Genomic DNA, 22,068 nt, shown 5'->3' with positions numbered 1-22,068 from the left:
GCATTTTGGAGAAAAAGAAAATTACATGTAATTAGAAAGTTCATATATGAAATATTTGAATGTCATTCTCACACATATTGACATCCTTCAGCAGTGCTGAGATTTAGAGTTTGGCTGTCAGTGATCTTTAAAACAATGAAAGACAGAAGGTAGATTAGAATATGTGCCTGTGCATTCCTTGTGCCAAGAGCAAAGGAAATCACATATGAGCAGATGGGTGTACAATAAATAATTGCAAAGACTTCAAATAAATTATTTACTGAGCTTGTAGGGAAAAGATTATGCATAACTTTATCAGTTTGAGATATGCAGTTTTTTCCCACAGGATTGTGATAACTCTAAATGGAGAGTCAATGACAATGCTAACTGGAAAGTTTTGGCTCTAGGTACTTTATGAATTTATCAAATTCATTCTGTTGGGTTGATTAGTAATTAGTAGGGAAAACAGCTTTATAAACTCTCATGTATACAGCCTTGAGAACCTGCATTCAATCTGTGAAATAAGTATAAACATTAATAATAGGTGGGTGACAAGTGTAGAACAGAGAATACATTGAGTATGTTTCAAAAAAGTAATAAATTTTTCAGAAGGATAACAAATTCACCAAGAAAAATGGCATGCAAAATTTATCATATATGTTTTCTTTAAAGCAATTTTATTTTTTGTTATTATAGTATTCAATACTTGTACAAAATTAACAGGTTTCACTATGATATCTCCCACAATTTATGTAAAGTGTTTCCAAAGATATTTTTACAGGTCAGCTTCTTTACATTTGACAGTATTCTAGGAAATCTGCTAAGCGATAACAGAATTCCATTATGTGTCTTTTGAACAGCAGTTTTCTTACTTTGCATATAAGAACCTATGTAATCTTACAATGCAGAAAAATCACTAATGATATTTTTATATTATTCAAAATTATTGTTGAGTAATGTTATATTTCAGCAATAAGTCTCCAATAAACTATGATTACAATGGTACATTGAAGTTTCACTGTGAATTTTTCTGAAAAAATAATTGCAACTACACTGATTTTTAACTATATCCTGCCTCAGAAACCTTATTCTACCACAGAGAATTAAATTGTACACATGTGTATTCTAGGAAGGAAGGGAGCATTCTTATTTTCCCAAGCATTTTGGAGAAAAAGAAAATTACATGTAAGTAATTAGAAAGTTCATATATGAAATATTTGAATGTCATTCTCACCCATATTGACATCCTTCAGCTTTGTTTCAAGATATTTCAAATGACCCAAAGTGTAAAATGAAATAATTTATCTTAATCACACGAAATTTTAAGATCCCTTACATTGATGTTCAAAACATTGTGACATAGACAATTTGATTATGCTAACTGGCAATCAAATTTCACCATTAGACAATTTCAAAATCACACCTGAGGCATTCCTGCCTTCATACATGGATATTAGCTTTATTTTCAGTATTTGGATTTGTATCAAGGAGTAATTCAAGTACCAGGATTTAGGGATATAATTTTCTTCTATTCTACTGAATGTATAGTGAAAAGTGTAATCGTGTCATTCATCTGAGCTCAACATTTCCTACAAGGAAGAATAGAGACCTGTATGATATGCTTGGTCATGGAGTTTAAAGTTCAAAATAAATATAGGCAGATAAGGATCAGGGCAGTGTTCATGATGAGGAGTTAAGCAGGAAGCCGCATGTAAAGATTAATAAAGCTAGAGCTTATTGGGAAACAGAGAAGCCACTGGCGACTCTAGAATCTATCTTAGCCATTCCTCTGCACTGGTCCCAGTGTTTGAGACATGTGGGAGTTTGATATCAGTAATTAATTACCCCCATGAAAAGGGTTCATCCTATTAGTTCCTGAGAGTATAACTCCCTGTGTCACATCAGATCTTTCCCACACAATTTTATGACAGAGTATAATATAAAAGTCTAAAAACGGCTAATTCATTTTTCCACTCCAAGGCATCTAAGAGATTTTATCCTCTGACATATTTGAGAAATCCCTATATTAGAGGCCTAAAATGCCCAATGATTATAAGCCCAGTGTTTGAATGAAATAGGGCACACTTCAGATGCAGTATTCAATAGACTCCAGAATCCCTTCATCAATACTATACGGTCAGGCTTGTCTTCAGTAATTAAAGTATTATACCTGACCTGAGTTCTATTATTGCCCAAGGAACCTGTTCAGAATTATAGCATAATGTTAGAGATTACATAAGGCAATGGAAGCAGCTGTTAAATTTTTTCTCTGGTCTGCATATGGCCATGTTTTCATAGTGGAAGGTTGACATGTTCAATTTAAGTCAACAACTTTTGAGTAACATTTAACCATTTAGGAGTCCAACTGCTTCTACCCAATAGATGCCACATGGCAATGTGTCTGAAAGTATAAAACTTATATATTTTGATAGGAAATTGTAAAATAAACCCGGTTTCACTATTAAATCAGTATCACATTCCAACATGTATCTGTAAGATGTCTCCATTTTACTTCTGTTGATTTCCTGGCATTGATGAGTCAGGCCCATGGGAGAAAACCATAATTGAGTTTCCAAAACTGGTCAGAGGCTTGCCAAATTTATCAAATTAGGAACAGCATTAATTACTTCAATGCCACTGTCTCCTCTCCTTCTTGGTCTTTATCGTTTTTTTTTTCATTTTTGTTTTCATTTTAAATCTTTTTTATCAAACCCATTTTTATGATTTTCTTTTCTTATTATCTTTTTTTTTCTTTTTGATTGAAAGAGGTGGTTACAACAGCAGCATGTACTTGAGAAGGCTCTATCTATGAGGCAATGAAACATTCTTGCAAAAATCCCCTGTACCTCTTGGTAAGATCTGAAGCTTTTCAAATAATAGATACTAGATTTGTTATTATGGCTCTGGGATAATTGCTTCAGCATGATTTTCATTAGTTCGATTAATTTTTTTCGTTTTCTTCATAATATAGTCCTTTTATTCTGATGAATACTCCATGTTATAAATGTGCCATATCTTTTTTATCCAATCTTCATTTCATCTGGGTTATTTTTATGTACTAGCTTTTATGAATACAGCCACAATTAACATTTTGAGCATGTATACATGTGGTAAGACCAAACATCCTATGGGTGCACGGCCCTGAGTGATATAGCTGCTCCTTAAGATAGATTGATACCCACTGGACTTCTGAAGAACTGCTATATTGAATTCTATCTACTATTTATATAAGTTTGCATCTTCAGCAGTAAGGGAAGAATGTCCCCTTTGCTCCATTTCCTCACCAAATGATCTCTCACAGCTTCTGTTGACCCTAGTCATTCTCAGAGTTGTAAGATGAAATCCCCAAGTAGTATTCATTTGCATTTCCCATGGCTAAAGATGCTGAAGTTTTCTTTATTTCTCAGCCATTTGAGATTCTTCTATTTAAAATTCTTTGTTTAGGTCTGTACTCCACTTGTTATTTGGATTATTAGTTTTCTTGTTATATGGCTCCTTGGTTTCTTTCTATATTTTGGTATTAATCCTTTAGCAGGTGTGGAGTAGGTGAAAATCTTTTCCCCTTGTATATGTAGACAACCCCTTTGTCTAAATGACACTGTCTTTTACAATACAGAAGCTTTTCAGTTTCATGAGGTCCCCCTTGTTAATAGTTGGTCTAAGTGCTTTGGTATCAGTGGTCTCTTCAGGATGTAGTCACCTGTGCCAATGAATTTAAGACTCTCATTTTTTTCTATTATGCTCAGTGTATCTGGTTTAATATAGAGGTCTCTTTGATCCACAGGGACTTCAGCATTGTTGAGGGTGATACATATGGTTCTATTTTTACTCTTCACCCTGCAATCATCCAGTATGAACTTCATTATTTGTTGAAGGTGCTATCCTTTGTTCTAGTGTGGATTTTTGGCCTATTAATAAAAACCAGGTGTCCATAGGTATATGAATTTATCTCTGGGGATTTGATATCATTCTGTTGATCAACTTGTCTGTTTTTATACCAATACCATACAGATTTTATTGCTATAGCTATATAATGTAAATTGAAATCAAGAACGATGTGACTTCCAGTCATTATTTTATTGTTTTCCCTATTCTGAAGTTTTGATTTTTCTATATGGAGCTGAAAATTGTCCTTTCAAGGTATGTGAAAATAATGTATGATTTTTGCTGGAGAATGAATTTAATATATAGATTGCCTTTGTTACCTGGAAATATTTTCTATGTTAATCTAAGTGATACATGAGCACAAATCTTTCCCTCCCCTACTATCTTCTTTAATACTTGTGCCATATGACAGTTCTATGTTTGTTTCCACATGAATCTTCACAGACGCTATTCTACTTCACATTCTTACTAATACTGAAGAGGAAATTTTTCCCCATGCTACCAGTCTTTGTCGTCTTCATGATAGCCATTATATCTAGATTGAGGGTGAGATACCAAAAGAGTTTTAATTTGCAGTTTCCTAATGTCTAAGGATATCAAAAATATTTAAATTGTTCAATGAAAATGTATGTATCTTCCTGGAGAATACTATGTCATTTCTTAGTCTATTTTATCTCATTTTGTTTCTTTTTATTCTATTTATATTCTGCCCATATCCTTTTCCTGGTCTTCCTTCCTGCAGTTGCTCATTCCATTCCTCCTCACCTGTGCCTCTGAGAGGTTGCTCCACACAACAGGGTCATGCCTTTCACTTCCCTGGGACCTCTAATCTCTAAAAAATTAGGTCCATCTTTTCTCACTGAAGACAGATCAGGAAGTCCTCTGGCCAGCTTTACACTCAGGTTAGTGATTTGAAAGAGGGAGAGTAAAATAGCAAGCAAAGAAGGTAGGGACACTGGAAGGAAGAAGAATAGGAGACTGCAGAAGAGAAACAACGAAAGAAGAGCAGAGAGAGGAGAAGAGAGAAAGAGAAAGATATATAGAGATATTAGTTCTGTCCCAACACTAGGATTAGGAGGGTAACTAGATTATTAAGTTGTGACTCAGTATTTCCCTAAGAAAGTCATGACTCCAGCAGGGGCCTACCTATAAATATTTGTGTATACCTCCTCTGACACACACTCTGTGTGGCTCCACAGTTTGGTAAGTGATCTTTCAATTTCCCTATCAGGGTGCTACAACCTTGATCATAATGATTTCTTTTTTCCTTTACACAGAATTGTTTTAATCCCTTCTCCTAGAAGCCTTTCCAGTCGACCTTGACAGCTTTGTTGTTTTCTTTATTGTTTGTAAGAGCCTTCTGTTTCAAAATGCTGCAATTTTTGATTTTCTAAAGAATATCAAAATCTCATTTTTAACATATGATTAACAAGCTTTCTCCCCTGCACCAGTAATGTAGCATTTCTTTTTATTTGATGTTCCTCTGATTTAAAATTTATTCCTTTCTAGAAAACAGGTCTAGGAAAGGCGAACAATTCTTCCTCTTGCAAGGTTTTTGTTTCCATTCTTCCAACAGTACAAGATGGACCAAAATTTGACCTCAACTGAGCAGGAGGTAATGAGAATCTTCTTCAAACTTCAAGGATACTCTGTGAGAATGCTAGAAAAACTGGAGGCCCAGGAAATAAAAAGGCTGTTGAGAGATTAATTTCCAAATTTTCTAAAGATAGGTACTTCTTACTGATGGTGGAGTGTATAGTCTGCAAATGTCAGAGTGAAAGTTCAAATTCTTTCCTTTCAGGGTGACTGTGGTGGTCATAATTGGGCATTGGTAGTTAGGAAACTGCAGTTGAAATGTACTGTGAGAGCCCATGTTCTAAACAAAGGTATATATCTTCTCACCAATGACAGAGAGGCACAAAATTAAAACACATTTAATCTCACGTCCTTAACTGCCAGGAAGATAGACATGGTGGGATTTTGTGTGTGTGTGTGTGTGTGTGTGTGTGTGTGTGTGTGTGTGTGTGTGTGTGTGTGTGTGTTTGTTAGTTGGTTGGTTTTGATAAAGCAAATTCAAGTTGCTGTAGTAAAAGGATGTAATTTCCACTATCAGCTGTGAACTTCAGACCTAAGGCCAGGTCCATGAATGCATTCCATAATACTGATTTACTGGGAAATGGAGGAATACTAAGCCCCAAATGGGGACTTGAGGTAGTCCGAGATGGTTGCTTTATTCTACAGATCTAGGGAAGAAAGTTCAAGCAGAACAAGCACATGGAAAGCTTATTTCAATACAGTTAGTATTGCCTAGTCTACCAAGGGGAGGGGGAGAGAGAGACAGAGAGAGAGAGAGAGAGAGAGAGGAGAGCTCTCTCTCTCACTTTTTCTCCCTCTTTCTCCCTCTTTGTACTCGTGTGTGTGTGTGTGTGTGTGTGTGTGATTGATGAATATGGAGGAGAAGTACAGAATTACCTTTATTCACCAGAATACAGATGTTTTTTATCACCATAAGTACAAGACCCATGTGCCTGTAAAAAGGCAAGTGTTCTTAATGTTTTAACTATATTTAAAGCCTTAATTTAAACTTGTCATAAATGAGAAACTCAGAAAATCAGAATGCTGTATTGAGACAGGCAGAGAATTTTTTCAAGAAGATTCTTGGCAGAGGTGCTCGTGTTTGTCCCTCCATGAATACTATTCCCTAATCTGACATCTGAATTGTTAAGTTATGTACAAGGAGAGGCTAAATCAAGGTGTTTCAGGGTGAGAGTGTAAGATCTGCATCTGGCGGAGTTCTCAGACTCACTAAGTTCCATCATTATTATGATTGAACCCCTCAGATCCTTCCCTGCACAGGCAGAAGGAACACTCATTCAGAGCCTGCACCAAATGTGGCCCAAACATAAACAGTCAGTAAAACAGATAAGATGCATGAAGCAAAGAAGTGCAGGCTGACAGGAACCTGATGTAGATGTCTCCTGGGAGACACAGACCGAGTATGGCAAATACATAGGCGAATACCAGCCGCAAACCACTGAACTGTGAATGGGACCCTCGTTGAAGGAAACAGAGAAAGGACTAAAAGAGCTGAAGAGGCTTGAGACCCCATATGAACAATGGTGCCAACCAAACAGAGCTTCCAGGGACTAAGCCGCTACCCAAAGACTATATATGGACTTACCCTGGTCTCCAGCTTCATAGGTAGCAAGTAGTCAAGTAAGAGTACCAGAGGAAGAGGAAGACCTTGGTCCTGCCGAGGCTGGACACCCAGTGGATGGGATCTTGGGGTGAGGGCAGTAATGGGGGAGAATTGAGAGGGGAACATCCATAAAGAATGGGAGGGGGAGGAGTTAAGGGGGTGTTGGCATGGAAACTGGGAAAGGGAATAACATTTGAAATGTAAATAAGAAATACTCAATCTAATAGGTATGGAAAAAATCTAGAAAGATCCACCATTCAGTCATGTTTTTCTCATGTTTCCCAGTAAGTAGCTTGAGGGGGCTCCACTAGTCAGTTGCTTCCAGGAGAAATAATTACGGACAAATGACTGAAAAGAGTTCAGGGAGCGCTGCTACATACAACTGAAAGTTAGGTTTATATGCCTTCTCCTTTTCTCTGTTCTCAGCCTCTGCAACTGTAAAAATCATTCACCTTTGCTAGGTCAGGTGTCTCCTATCTTCCTCAAGGAAGATGGCATTTATGCAGGCTATATTTTTATAAGGACCAATGTGGGACATTTCTAAACTTCCTGTGCTATCTTTGTCTGAAAATCAGAGTCCTAGCTCTGGATGTAGAGGGCTGCCAGAACCAAATTCAAAAGAAATATGATCTGCTTAGTGTGGATAATCACATGCACTCATTTCTACACTTTCATACTCAATGGGATTTCTGGGTCAGTTTTGACCTGCATTTGCTTTCTGTTCAATCAGTGTGTAACCTGGTACTCTTCCCTGAACACTGTCAATATTAACAGTTATCTCTCTTCCAAGCAATGGATGAAGGTACTAAAAACAAACTACTGAATGACATGGAGAAGGAGATGAACTTTGATGAGAATTGGGATATAATAGGAAGAATGGCACTGGAGTACGTTAAGGAGAAGAACAGCAATGCCCATAATGTCTTCGCCAATAAGTGTATTTCCCCAAATTTAGTTCCATATAATCACTAACATGGTTGTCTAAAGCACAACATGTTATAGAAATTGAAAATATTTTTTTAATTTCAAGCATTAATTATGTATGTAAGTACATCTGCTATTTAACTACCAAACTAAAGGGTCTGAGTGAGACCAAATTTTTAAGAGCACACACTGCTATTATGGAGTGAGGGCTAAGTTCAAGTCCCAGAATCTGTAACAGTGAGCTTACATCAGCTGTAAGTCCAGCTTCAGGGCAGGTGAGATGCTTCTGTCCTCTAGGGCACCTTCAATCATATGCACAGTATTCATAAACGTATACAATGTTTGAAATAATGAATATTTTAAAATGAGAATTACGGTGTTTACCGGAAGTCCCACACCCACGGAACCCAGCCCGCAGCACCTCTCTGCTCCCAAACCCCATGGGAGAGAGACCTCACCGCCTGGTCAGGTGGGCACTCCTGAGGCTGCAGAGCGGAGGAGACCACCAACACTGCCCGCCCATGCCCACATCCCTGGCCCAAGACAAAACTGTATAAGGCCTCTGGGTTCCCGTAGGGGAGGGCCCAGGAGCGGCAGGACCCCTGCGCCTGAGACACCGCCGGAACCTGAAGGAAACAGACAGGATAAACAGTTCTCTGCACCCAAATCCCGTGGGAGGGAAAGCTGAACCTACAGAGAGGCAGACACGCCTGGGAAACCAGAATAGACTGCACTCTGCACACATCCAGACGCCAGAGGAAAACACCAAGCACCATCTGGAACCCTGGTGCACGAGGCTCCCGGAAAGAGCAGCGCAGATCTTCCTGGTTGCTGCCGCCACGGAGAGGACTTAGGCAGTACCCCACGAGCAAACTTGAGCCTTGGAACCACAGGTAAGACCAACTTTTCCACTGCAAGAAACCTGCCTGGTGAACTCAGGACACACACAGGCAAAATTCCTCTAGGAACGGGCACTTCCTGTGTTTACCGGAAGTCCCACACTCGCGGATCCCGGCCCGCAGCAGCTCTCTGCTCCCAAACCCCGTGGGAGAGAGACCTCACCGCCTGGTCAGGTGGGCACTCCCGAGGCTGCAGAGCGGAGGAGACCACCAACACTGCCCACCCCTGCCCACATCCCTGGCCCAAGAGGCAACTGTATAAGGCCTCTGGGATCCCATAGGGGAGGGCCCAGGAGCGGCAGGCCCCCTGCGCCTGAGAAACCGCCGTAACCTGAAGGAAACAGACCTGATAGACAGTTCTCTGCACCCAAATCCCATGGGAGGGAGAGCTAAACCTTCAGAGAGGCAGACACGCCTGGGAAACCAGAAGAGACTGCACTCTGCACACACATCTCGGACGCCAGAGGAAAACACCAAATGCCATCTGGAACCCTAGTACAGGGAAGCTCCCGGAAAGGGCGGCACATATCTTTCTGGTTGCTGCCGCGGCAGAGAGCTCGTGGGCAGCACCCTGTGAGCAAACTTGAGCCTCGGGACCACAGGTAAGACCAACTTTTCTGCTTCAAGTGACCTGCCTGGTGAACTCAAGACACAGGACCACAGGAAGAGCTGAAGACCTATAGAGAGGAAAAACTACACGCCCGAAAGCAGAACACTCTGTCCCCATAACTGGCTGAAAGAAAACAGGAAAACAGGTCTACAGCACTCCTGGCACACAGGCTTATAGGACAGTCTAGCCACTGTCAGAAATAGCAGAACAAAGTAACACTAGAGATAATCTGATGGCGAGGGGCAAGCGCAGGAACCCAAGCAACAGAAACCAAGACTACATGGCATCATCGGAGCCCAATTCTCCCACCAAAATAAACATGGAATATCCAAACACACCAGAAAAGCAAGATCTAGTTTCAAAATCATATTTGATCATGATGCTGGAGGACTTCATGAAAGACGTGAAGAACTCCCTTAGAGAACAAGTAGAAACCTACAGAGAGGAATCACAAAAATGCCTGAAAAAATTCCAGGAAAACATAAATAAACAAGTAGAAACCCATAGAGAGGAGACACAAAAATCCCTGAAAGAATTCCAGGAAAACACAATCAAACAGTTGAAGGAATTAAAAATGGAAATAGAAGCAATCAAGAAAGAACACACGGAAACAACCCTGGATATAGAAAATCAAAAGAAGAGACAAGGAGCTGTAGATCACCAACTGAATACAAGAGATGGAAGAGAGAATCTGGGGAGCAGAAGATTCCATAGAAATCATTGACTCAACTGTCAAAGATAATGTAAAGCAGAAAAAGCTACTGGTCCAAAACATACAGGAAATCCAGGACTCAATGAGAAGATCAAACCTAAGGATAATAGGTATAGAAGAGAGTGAAGACTCCCAGCTCAAAGGACCAGTAAATATCTTCAACAAAATCATAGAAGAAAACTTCCCTAACAAAAAAAAAAAAAAAAAAAAAAGAGATACCCATAGGCATAAAAGAAGCCTACAGAACTCCAAATAGATTGGACAGGAAAGAAACACCTCCCGTCACATAATAGTCAAAACACCAAACGCACAAAATAAAGAAAGAATATTAAAAGCAGTAAGGGAAAAAGGTCAAGTAACATAAAAAGGCAGACCTATCAGAATCACACCAGACTTTTCGCCAGAAACTATGAAGGCCAGAATATCCTGGACTGATGTCATACAGACCCTAAGAGAACACAAATGCCAGCCCAGGTTACTGTATCCTGCAAAACTCTCAGCATAGATGGAGAAACCAAGATATTCCATGACAAAACCAAATTTACACAATATCTTTCGACAAATCCAGCACTACAAAGGATAATAAAGGGTAAAGCCCAACATAAGGAGGCAAGCTATACCCCAGAAGAGGCAGGAAATTAATCGTCTTGGCAACAAAACAAAGAGAAGAAAAGCACACAAACATAACCTCGCATCCAAATATGAATATAACCGGAAGCAATAATCACTATTCCTTAATATCTCTCAACATCAATGGCCTCAACTCCCCAATAAAAAGACATAGATTAACAAACTGGATATGCAACGAGGACCCTGCATTCTGCTACCTACAGGAAACACACCTCAGAGACAAAGACAGACACTACCTCAGAGTGAAAGGCTGGAAAACAACTTTCCAAGCAAATGGTCGGCAGACGCAAGCTGGGGTAGCCATTCTAATATCAAATAAAATCAATTTTCAATTAAAAGTGATCAAAAAAGATAAGGAAGGACACTTCATATTCATCAAAGGAAAAATCCACCAAGATGAACTCTCAATCCTAAATATCTATGCCCCAAATACAAGGGCACCTACATACGTAAAAGAAACCTTACTAAAGCTCAAAACACACATTGCACCTCACACAATAATAGTGGGAGATTTCAACAACCCACTCTCATCAATGGACAGATCATGGAAACAGAAATTAAACAGAGACGTAGACAGACTAAGAGAAGTCATGAGCCAAATGGACTTAACGGATATTTATAGAACATTCTATCCTAAAGCAAAAGGATATACCTTCTTCTCAGCTCCTCATGGTACTTTCTCCAAAATTGACCATATAGTAGGTCAAAAAACGGGCCTCAACAGGTACAGAGAGATAGAAATAATCCCATGCGTGCTATCGGACCACCACGGCCTAAAACTGGTCTTCAATAACAATAAGGGAAGAATGCCCACATATACGTGGAAATTGAACAATGCTCTAATCAATGATAACCTAGTCAAGGAAGGAATAAAAAAAGAAATTAAAAACTTTTTAGAATTTAATGAAAATGAAGGTACAACATACCCAAACTTATGGGACACAATGAAAGCTGTGCTAAGAGGAAAACTCATAGCGCTGTGTGCCTGCAGAAAGAAACAGGATAGAGCATATGTCAGCAGCTTGACAGCACACCTAAAAGCTCTAGAGCAAAAAGAAGCAAATACACCCTGGAGGAGTAGAAGGCAGGAAATAATCAAACTCAGAGCTGAAATCAACCAAGTAGAAACAAAAAGGACCATAGAAAGAATCAACAGAACCAAAAGTTGGTTCTTTGAGAAAATCAACAAGATAGATAAACCCTTAGCCAGACTAACGAGAGGACCCAGGAGTGTGTCCAAATTAGCAAAATCAGAAATGAAAAGGGAGACATAACTACAGATTCAGAGGAAATTCAAAAAATCATCAGATCTTACTATAAAAGCCTATATTCAACAAAACTTGAAAATCTACAGGAAATGGACAATTTCCTAGACAAATACCAGGTACCGAAGTTAAATCAGGAACAGATAAACCTGTTAAACAACCCCATAACTCATAAGGAAATAGAAGCAGTCATTAAAGGTCTCCCAACCAAAAAGAGCCCAGGTCCAGATGGGTTTAGTGCAGAATTCTATCAAACCTTCATAGAAGACCTCATACCAATATTATCCAAACTCTTCCACAAAATTGAAACAGATGAATGACTCCCGAATTCCTTGTATGAAGCCACAATTACTCTTATACCTAAACCACACAAAGACCCAACAAAGAAAGAGAATTTCAGACCAATTTCCCTTATGAATATTGACGCAAAAATACTCAATAAAATTCTGGCAAACCGAATCCAAGAGCACATCAAAACAATCATCCACCATGATCACGTAGACTTCATCCCAGGCATGCAGGGATGGTTTAATATACGGAAAACCATCAACGTGATCCATTATATAAACAAACTGAAAGAACAAAACCACATGATCATTTCATTAGATGCTGAGAAAGCATTTGACAAAATTCAACACACCTTCATGATAAAAGTCCTGGAAAGAATAGGAATTCAAGGCCTATACCTAAACATAGTAAAAGCCACATACAGCAAACCAGTTGCTAACATTAAACTAAATGGAGAGAAACTTGAAGCAATCCCACTAAAATCAGGGACTAGACAGGGCTGCCCACTCTCTCCCTACTTATACAATATAGTTCTTGAAATTCTAGCCAGAGCAATCAGACAACAAAAGGAGGTCAAGGGGATACAGATCAGAAAAGAAGATGTCAAAATATCACTATTTGCAGATGATATGATAGTTTATTTAAGTGATCCCAAAAGTTCCACCAGAGAACTACTAAAGGTGATAAACAACTTCAGCAAAGTGGCTGGGTACAAAATTAACTCAAATAAATCAGTAGCCTTCCTCTACACAAAAGAGAAACAAGCCGAGAAAGAAATTAGGGAAACGACACCCTTCATAATAGACCCAAATAATATAAAGTACCTCGGTGTGACTTTAATCAAGCAAGTAAAAGATCTGTACAATAAGAACTTCAAGACACTGAAGAAATAAATTGAAGAAGACCTCAGAAGATGGAAAGATATCCCATGCTGATGGATTGGCCGGATTAATATAGTAAAAATGGCCATTTTACCAAAATCGATCTACAGATTCAATGCAATCCCCATCAAAATACCAATCCAATTCTTCAAAGAGTTAGACAGAAAAATTTGCAAATTCATCTGGAATAACAAAAAACCCAGGATAGCTAAAACTATCCTCAACAATAAATGGACTTCAGGGGGAATCACTATCCCTGAACTCAAGCAGTATTACAGTGCAATAGTGATAAAAACTGCATGGTATTGGTACAGAGACAGACAGATTGACCAATGGAATAGAATTGAAGACCCAGAAATGAACCCACACACCTATGGGCACCTGATTTTTGACAAAGGTGCCGAAACCATTCAATGGAAAATGATAGCATTTCCAGCAAATGGTGCTGGTTCAACTGGAGGTCAACATGTAGAAGAATGCATATTGATTCATGCTTATCACCCTGTACAAAGCTTAAGTCCAAGTGGATCAAGGACCTCCACATCAAACCTGATACACTCAAACTAATAGAAGATAATTTAGGGAAGCATCTGGAACACATGAGCACTGGAAAAAATTTCCTGAACAAAACACCAATGGCTTATGCTCTAAGATCAAGAATCGACAAATGGGATCTCAAAAAACTGCAAAGCTTCTGTAAGGCAAAGGACACTGTGGTTAGGACAAATCGGCAACCAACAGATTGGGAAAAGATCTTTACCAATCCTACAACAGATAGAGGCCTTATATCCAAAATATACAAAGAACTCAAGAAGTTAGACCACAGGGAAACAAATAACCCTATTAAAAATGGGGTTCAGAGCTAAACAAAGAATTCACAGCTGAGGAATGCCGAATGGCTGAGAAACACCTAAAGAAATGTTCAACATCTTTAGTCATAAGGGAAATGCAAATCAAAACAACCCAGAGATTTCACCTCACACCAGTGAGAATGGCTAAGATCAAAAACTCAGGTGACAGCAGAAGCTGGCGAGGATGCGGAGAAAGAGGAACACTCCTCCATTGTTGGTGGGATTGCAAACTGGTACACCATTCTCGAAATCAGTCTGGAGGTTCCTCAGAAAATTGGACATTGAACTGCCTGAGGATCCAGCTATACCTCTCTTGGGCATATACCCAAAAGATGCCCCAACATATAAAAAAGACACGTGCTCCACTATGTTCATTGCAGCCTTATTTATAATAGCCAGAAGCTGGAAAGAACCCAGATGCCCTTCAACAGAGGAATGGATACAGAAAATGTGGTACATCTACACAATGGAATATTACTCAGCTATCAAAAACAACGGCTTTATGAAATTCGTAGGCAAATGGTTGGACCTGGAAAATATCATCCTGAGTGAGCTAACCCAATCACAGAAAGACATACATGGTATGCACTCACTGATAAGTGGCTTTTAGCCCAAATGCTTGAATTACCCTAGATGCCTAGAACAAATGAAACTCAAGACGGATGATCAAAATGTGAATGCTTCACTCCTTCTCTAAAAGGGGAACAAGAATACCCTTTGCAGGGAATAGAGAGGCAAAGATTAAAACAGAGACTGAAGGATCACCCATTCAGAGCCTGCCCCACATGTGGCCCATACATATACAGCCACCCAATTAGACAAGATGGATGAAGCAAAGAAGTGCAGGCCAACAGGAGCCGGATGTAGATCGCTCCTGAGAGACACAGCCAGAATACAGCAAATACAGAGGCGAATGCCAGCAGCAAACCACTGAACTGGGAACAGGACCCCTGTTGAAGGAATCAGAGAAAGAACTGGAAGAGCTTGAAGGGGCTTGAGACCCCATATGTACAACAATGCCAAGCAACCAGAGTTTCCAGGGATTAAGCCACTACCTAAAGACTATACATGGACTGACCCTGGACTCTGACCTCATAGGTAGCAATGAATATCCTAGTAAGAGCACCAGTGGAAGGGGAAGCCCTGGGTCCTGCTAAGACTGAACCCCAGTGAACTAGACTGTTGGGGGGAGGGCGGCAATGGGGGGAGGGTTGGAAGGGGAACACCCATAAGGAAGGGGATGGGGGAGGGGGATGTTTGCCCGGAAACCAAAGAATTATTATTAAGTATTAAATAAATTTAAAAAAATGAGAATTACAAAACTCAAATCAATTTTATCCAAAAATTTTATTTATATGCATTCACTTTATGAACTGATAAAATACCTTACGTGGTTGTAAATTTAGTCTGGTTGAAGAGGGATGAATGTTTATTTATAAATGTGTCTTGACTCTGTTCTGAGTTCAACTCTAATTCAGGTAATTATCCAAAAATAGGAGATGAGTAAAAAATGTTGGCATATTAGATAATATTTAAAATATGAATATTGTTTTTAATAATTTACATTTGACACATGTGATCAGTAATCTGCTTATTTTGTATTAACATAATTTAGAATCACCGAATATAGAAGCCTGTTGCAGATTATCTAAACTTGTTAAATTGATCTGGGAAACTTAATCTCTATTTATGTAGATGTGACCATGTTAGAGTTGTTAAAAAACAAACAAACAAACAAACAATCATAAAAACCACAAGAGGATCACTTGCATTCATTCATCTCTTTGCTCACTATACATAAAGTTACCAAATGCTGCAGTGTTCCTGACAGCAGTGTTTCTTTGATGTCATATGCTTTTCCCTGGAACTGTGAGAAAAAACAATCCTTCCATAAATTTGTTTTTTCATGGATTTTGGTCAAAATTGAAATGCTTATTAGTGCACATTTGATTTAAGACAGAAAGAAGTTATGAACTATTGTTAGCATTTTCTGTTTTAATGAATCAAAAAAAACCCTCAAAGTATAGATTTGTGGAGTATGACATCCACTGCCAGGATTCTCATTTGAATAGTAATTTGTTTGTTCCATAGCAATTCTAGGAAAGAGGAAAGGTAGAGAAGCTTCTAGCAAAGAGGACTGGGGGCATGTCTGTCATTCAATTCAAGGGCAATTAGCAATTAACCCAAGCAATCCTGGTAATGTTAAATAACTTATCCTCATGTTGGGAGGTCCAAAACAGTTGAGTCTAGATTTCTGGGCTGCTCCTTCTGTTCACTGGACACCAACTGGAAGAGAGGCCAACAACACTGGAGGCTATTGATGATATGATTCTTCTTTCTTTGTATATGGGACACCCAGTATTGGATGGCACCTTCTTTGTTTAGCAAGAGCCAGCATCTGGCTCAGAAACAGGAACACTGACACACTTCAGGTGCTAAGTAATTGTGAAGAGGTTGATGGCAGTCATAACTACCTTGACCAATTCCCAGGAATTGCTGGTCTTTAGTAGGAGCTCGGGACTTATGTTAGGCTTTCTTCACTAGTGAAATAGTACAATTTCTCTCATCTGTATGAAAGCATTCTGGGAATATTCTATAGACATTCTCATTTGTATTGCTTTAATTTTATGGTTGGCATTCATCCAATGTTGGAAGAAAAAACAACTTGTGGCTAATTTATAGAACTGAGAGTACATGGCCTTAAACTTTGTGAAAGTTGAGACCGGTTTGTCAACATACCATTCAGTGTAGTGCACTTAGAAGTACGGGACTAATCCAAGTGAGTTTCCTATTTTTCATGATTCATGAAGAATGCTAATGCCACCTGTCCTCCAGTAAAAATATAGAAAACACCCAGCTGAGTTCCCTCTCTGGTCTTATCCTGTTTCCCAGGTTTTTGCAAGGACTCCTCACTCCTTTCGTTAAGCAGCATAGAGACCCATGAGAATATATGGACAAAATATTAGGTCATAATCATGAAATTCCTCAAAGTGCAGGTACATAAAATATCTCTCCTACCAACTGGAGTGGACCAATGCCAGATCCTCCTCCTGAACCATACTCCTGGTTATTTTCTGTTCTGAGATGGAGATTCATCACATGGAACCACGAGATCCAGTACAGAATTGTACCAGGTCTGCAATCCAGGTATCTTTTCTGCTTCTATAGGCAGAAATGAATTCTTTACTCATGTGCACTGTGAAATGGAAACACCATGTGCTTCCAATTAATTCATCGGTTTTCTTTAAATAAGAAACTATGTAGAGGTTATCGTGGTATCTCAGGATACAGATTACTCCTTAGTGTTGACACATGGGCATCTAGAGATGGAATATTTAACAGCACAGCTTAAATTTGATTCTATGAAAACTTCCTGGACTGGCATAAGACATATATCATATAAAATAAGAGATCTCATTCACACCCAAAAACGTGAGCTCTTCACGTTGGTGCAGGCACCATTTTAAATATGTATGTGAAAATGAGTTAAAGGCTTTTGCTTTAGAATCCACAAATTTCCTTCATCAAACTAAATAAAGGCAAGGAACAACTTGCCTAATACAGAAGGCCTGCCAACTGATCTCCTAAATCAAGCATAATAAATAAACCAAGGTTAATAAATCAAGCTATCTATAGAAAAGTACTGCAATCCCTGTAAATCCTTGACAGCAAGACGCTTGGGTCTTGATCACCTAATGATGATGCTTCCCCAACCCTTTGTTCATTACATATGACTTGATCCAGTCTGTACATACCATGCAGCTCACCTTTGAAAGACTAAATCATCCATGACCTTGCAGACAGTTGAACTAATGGTCTCTCATATCCAATCTCAAACACTGAACTGTCACAAAAGCTTAATGTGGTAGAAATTTTTAATCTTTACAATGGGTTTCTACTCCATCGTTCTTATTATAATTTTCAGAGAAAAGGAATGCATAATCTTTATATATAAGTCCTAATCCAATTACAGCTGTGAATCTATCTATCCTCTATGGTATTAGAATCTATTTTCTACAGATAACCCTGAATTATTAATTATTATTTATTTTATTTTATTTTAACTGCTCTTATTTCTAATTGGTCTCATCCTCATAACAATATTTAAATGGCTTATCTATCTCATAATTGCTTTTCATCCTCTTTGACCATTTTCTTCTTTCTTGTGTTCCTTCGCTGATGATCACCAAACAAAGAATTCTACAACCTGTGTATATCTCTGTTTCCCATCTATTTGCTGTTGGCATCCTTATTTTACAATCAGAAATACCTTGGAGATAAGGTCATATAGGGTCTAAAAGTCTGATATCTGGGGACATCAGACTTGGGCAATGAATATTAACATTAGAACAAAAGAAGCATCCATCCAATCCACTACATTTCCCCATTTTGTACATTTCAAAGGACTTTTTCTTATAACAAGAAAAATAGATATTAGGAACTATTTTGAAACAATTATGAGAATTATTAATAAAGAATTTCATTTAAAAGTATACTGCTTGAATATGGGGACTCAAGTCCCTTCAAGCTCTTTCAGTCATTTCTCTGAATCCTTCAACAGGTGTCCCATTCTTAGTTCAGTGGTTTGCTACTGGCATTCGTTTATGTATTTGCCATTTTCTGACTATGTCTCTCAGGAGAGATCTACATCCTGTTCCTGTCAGCCTGCACTTCTTTGCTTCATCCATCTTATCTAGTTTGGTGGCTGTATATGTATGGGCCACATGTGGGGCAGGCTCTGAATGGGTGTTCCTTCAGCCTCTGTTCTAAACTTTGCCTCCCTATTCCCTCCCAAGGGTATTCCTGTTCCCCTTTTAAAGAAGGAGTGAAGAATTCACATTTAGGTCATCCTTCTTGAGTTTCATGTGTTCTGTGCATTTAGAGTAATTTGAGCATTTGGGCCAATATCCACTTATATTCCAATGTTGAAGGGCATCTGGGTTCTTTCCAACTTCTGGCTATCATAAGTAAGGCTGCTATGAACTTAGTGGAGCATGTGTCTTTATTATATGTTGTGGCATCTTTTGGGTATATGCCCAAGAGAGGAATGGCTGGGTCCAAAGGTAGTTCAATGCCCAGTTTTGTGAGGAACCTCCAGACTGATTTTCAGAATGGTTGAACCAGTCTTCAATCCCACCAAAAATGGAGGAGTGTTCTTCTTTCTCCTCATCCTTGCCAAAATCTGCTGTCACCAGAGATTTTGATCTTAGCCATTCTGATTGGTGTGAGCTGCAAACTCATGGTAGTTTGGATTTGCATTTTCCTTATGACTAAAGATGTTGGACATTTATTTATGTGCTTCTCAGTCATTTGGTATTCCTTAGCTGTGAATTCTTTGTTTAGCTCTGAAGCCCATTTTTAATAGGGTTATTTGTCTCCCTGCAGTCTAACTTCATGAGTTCCTTGTATATTTTGGCTGTAAGCCCTCTGTCAGTTGTAGGATTGGTAAAGATCTTTTCAAAATCTGGTGGTTGCCATTTTGCCCTAACAACAGTGTCCTTTGCCTTACAGAAGCATTGCAGTTTTTTGAGATCCCATTTGGAGATTTTGTTCAGGAAAATTTCTCCATTGCCCATGTGTTCAAGATTCCTCCCCACCTTTTCTTCTATTACTGTGAGTGTATCTTGTTTGAGGTGAAGGTCCTCGATCCACTTGGACTTAAGCTTTGTACAGAGTGATAAGAATGGATCAATCTGCATTCTTCGAACTGCTAACCTCCAACTGAACAAGTACTATTTGTTGAAAATGCTATCTTTTTTCCATTGGATGGTTTTTGCTGTTTTTCTAAAAAATCAAGTGAAAATAGGTATGTGGGTTCATTTCTGGATCTTCAATTCTATTCCATCCATTGTCTATCTGTCTTTCTCTGTACCCATACCATACAGTTTTTATCACTATTGTTCTGTAATACTGCTTGAGTTCAGGGATAGTGATTCCCCCAGAAGTCCTTTTATTGTTGAGGTTAGTTTTAGCTATCCTGGGTTTTTTGTTATTCCAGATGAATTTGCAGATTGTTCTGTCTAACTCTATGCAGTACTGGGTTGGAATTTTGATGGGGATTGCCTTCAATCTGTAGATTGCTTTTGGTAAAATGGCCATTTTTACTATAGTAATCCTGCCAAACCAAGAGCATGGGAGATCTTATCATATTCTGAGATCTTCTTTAATTTCTTATTACAGAGCCTTTAAGTTCTTATCGTACAGATGATTCACTTGCTTGGTTAAAGTCACACCGAGGTATTTTATATTATTTGGGACTATTATGAAGGGTGTCATTTCCCTAATTTCTTCTCGGCTTGTTTCTCTTTTGTGTAGAGGAAGGCTAATGATTTATTTGAGTTAATTTTATGCCGAGCTACTTTGCTGAAGGTGTTTTTAGGTTTAGTAGTTCTCTGGTGGAACTTTTGGGATCATGTAAATATACCTTCATATCTTCCACAAATAGTGATATTTTGATATCTTCCTTTCCAATCTCTTTTTCTTTGATCTCCTTTTGTTGTCTGATTGCTCTGGCTACGGCTTCGAGAACTATATTGAATAAGTAGGGAGAGAGTGGGCAGCCTTTTCTAGTCCCTGATTTTAATCAGATTGTTTCAAGTTTCTCTCCATTTAGTTTAATATTAGCAACAGGTATGCTGTATATGGCTTTTACTATGTTTAGGTATGGGCCTTGAATTCCTTTTCTTTCCAGGAGTTTTATCATGACGGGGTGTTGAATTTTCTCAAATGCTTTCTCAGCATCTAATGAAAAGATGTTGTAGTTTTTATCGTTCAGTTTCTTCACATGGTGGGTAACATTGATGGTTTCCATATATTAAACCATACCTGCATACCTGGGATGAAGCCTACATGATCATGATGAATGATTCTTTTGATTTGGTCTTGGATTCGGTTTGCAAGAATTTTATTGTGTATCTTTGCATCGATATCCATAAGGAAAATTGTTCTGAATTTCTCTTTGTTGGGTCTTTGTGTGGTTTAGATATAAGAGTAATTGTGGCTTCATAGAAGGAATTCAGAAGCACTCATTCTGTTATAATTTCATGGAATAGTTTGGATAGAATTGGTATGAAGTCTTCTATGAACTTCTGATAGAATTCTGCACTGGACCCATTTGGACTTGGGCTCTTTCTGGTTGGGATACTTTTAGTGACTGCTTCTATTTCATTATGAGTTATGGGCTTGTTTAAATGGTTTGTTTATTCTTGACTTAACTTTGGTACCTGTTATCTGTCTAGGAAATTGTCTGTTTCCTCCAGATTTTCAAGTTATGTTGAATTTAAACTTTTGTACTTGGATTTGATGATTTTTTTTTGAATTTCCTCTGAATCTGTTGTTAAGTCTCCCTTTTCATGTCTGATTTTTTTAATTTGGACACACTCTCTATGTCCTCTTGTTAGTCTGGCTAAGGGTTGATCTATCTTGCTGATTTTCTCAAAGAAACTGCTTTTGGTTCTGTTGATTCTTTCTATAGTCCTTTTTGTTTCTACTTGGTTGATTTCCCTTTTGCATTTGATTATTTCCTACCTTGCACTCCTCCTGGGTGTGTTTTCTTCTTTTTGTTCTCTAGCTTTTAGGTGTGCTGTCAAGCTCCTTTTATATGCTCTCTCCTGTTTCTTTCTGCAGGCCTTCAGAGCTATGAGTTTTCCTCTTAGCACAGATTTCATTGTGTCCCCTAAGTTTGGGGTTTTTTTACCTCCATTTTAATTAAATTCAAAGAAGTCTTTAATTTCTTTATTTCTTCCTTGACCAGATTGTCATTGATAGAGCATTTTTCAACTCCCATGTATATGTGGTCATTCTTTCCTTATTTTTATTGAAGACAATCCTTAGCCCATGGTGGTGTGGTAGAACAAATGGGATTATTTCTACCTTTCTGTATCTGTTGAGGCCTGTTTTATGACCAATTATATGGTCAGTTTTGGAGAAGGTACCATGTGGTGGT

Source organism: Rattus norvegicus, chromosome 2, assembly GCF_021556685.1.
Source record: "Rattus norvegicus strain SHRSP/BbbUtx chromosome 2, alternate assembly SHRSP_T2T, whole genome shotgun sequence".
Lineage (NCBI taxonomy): Eukaryota > Metazoa > Chordata > Mammalia > Rodentia > Muridae > Rattus > Rattus norvegicus.
This window is presented reverse-complemented; position numbering follows the sequence as displayed.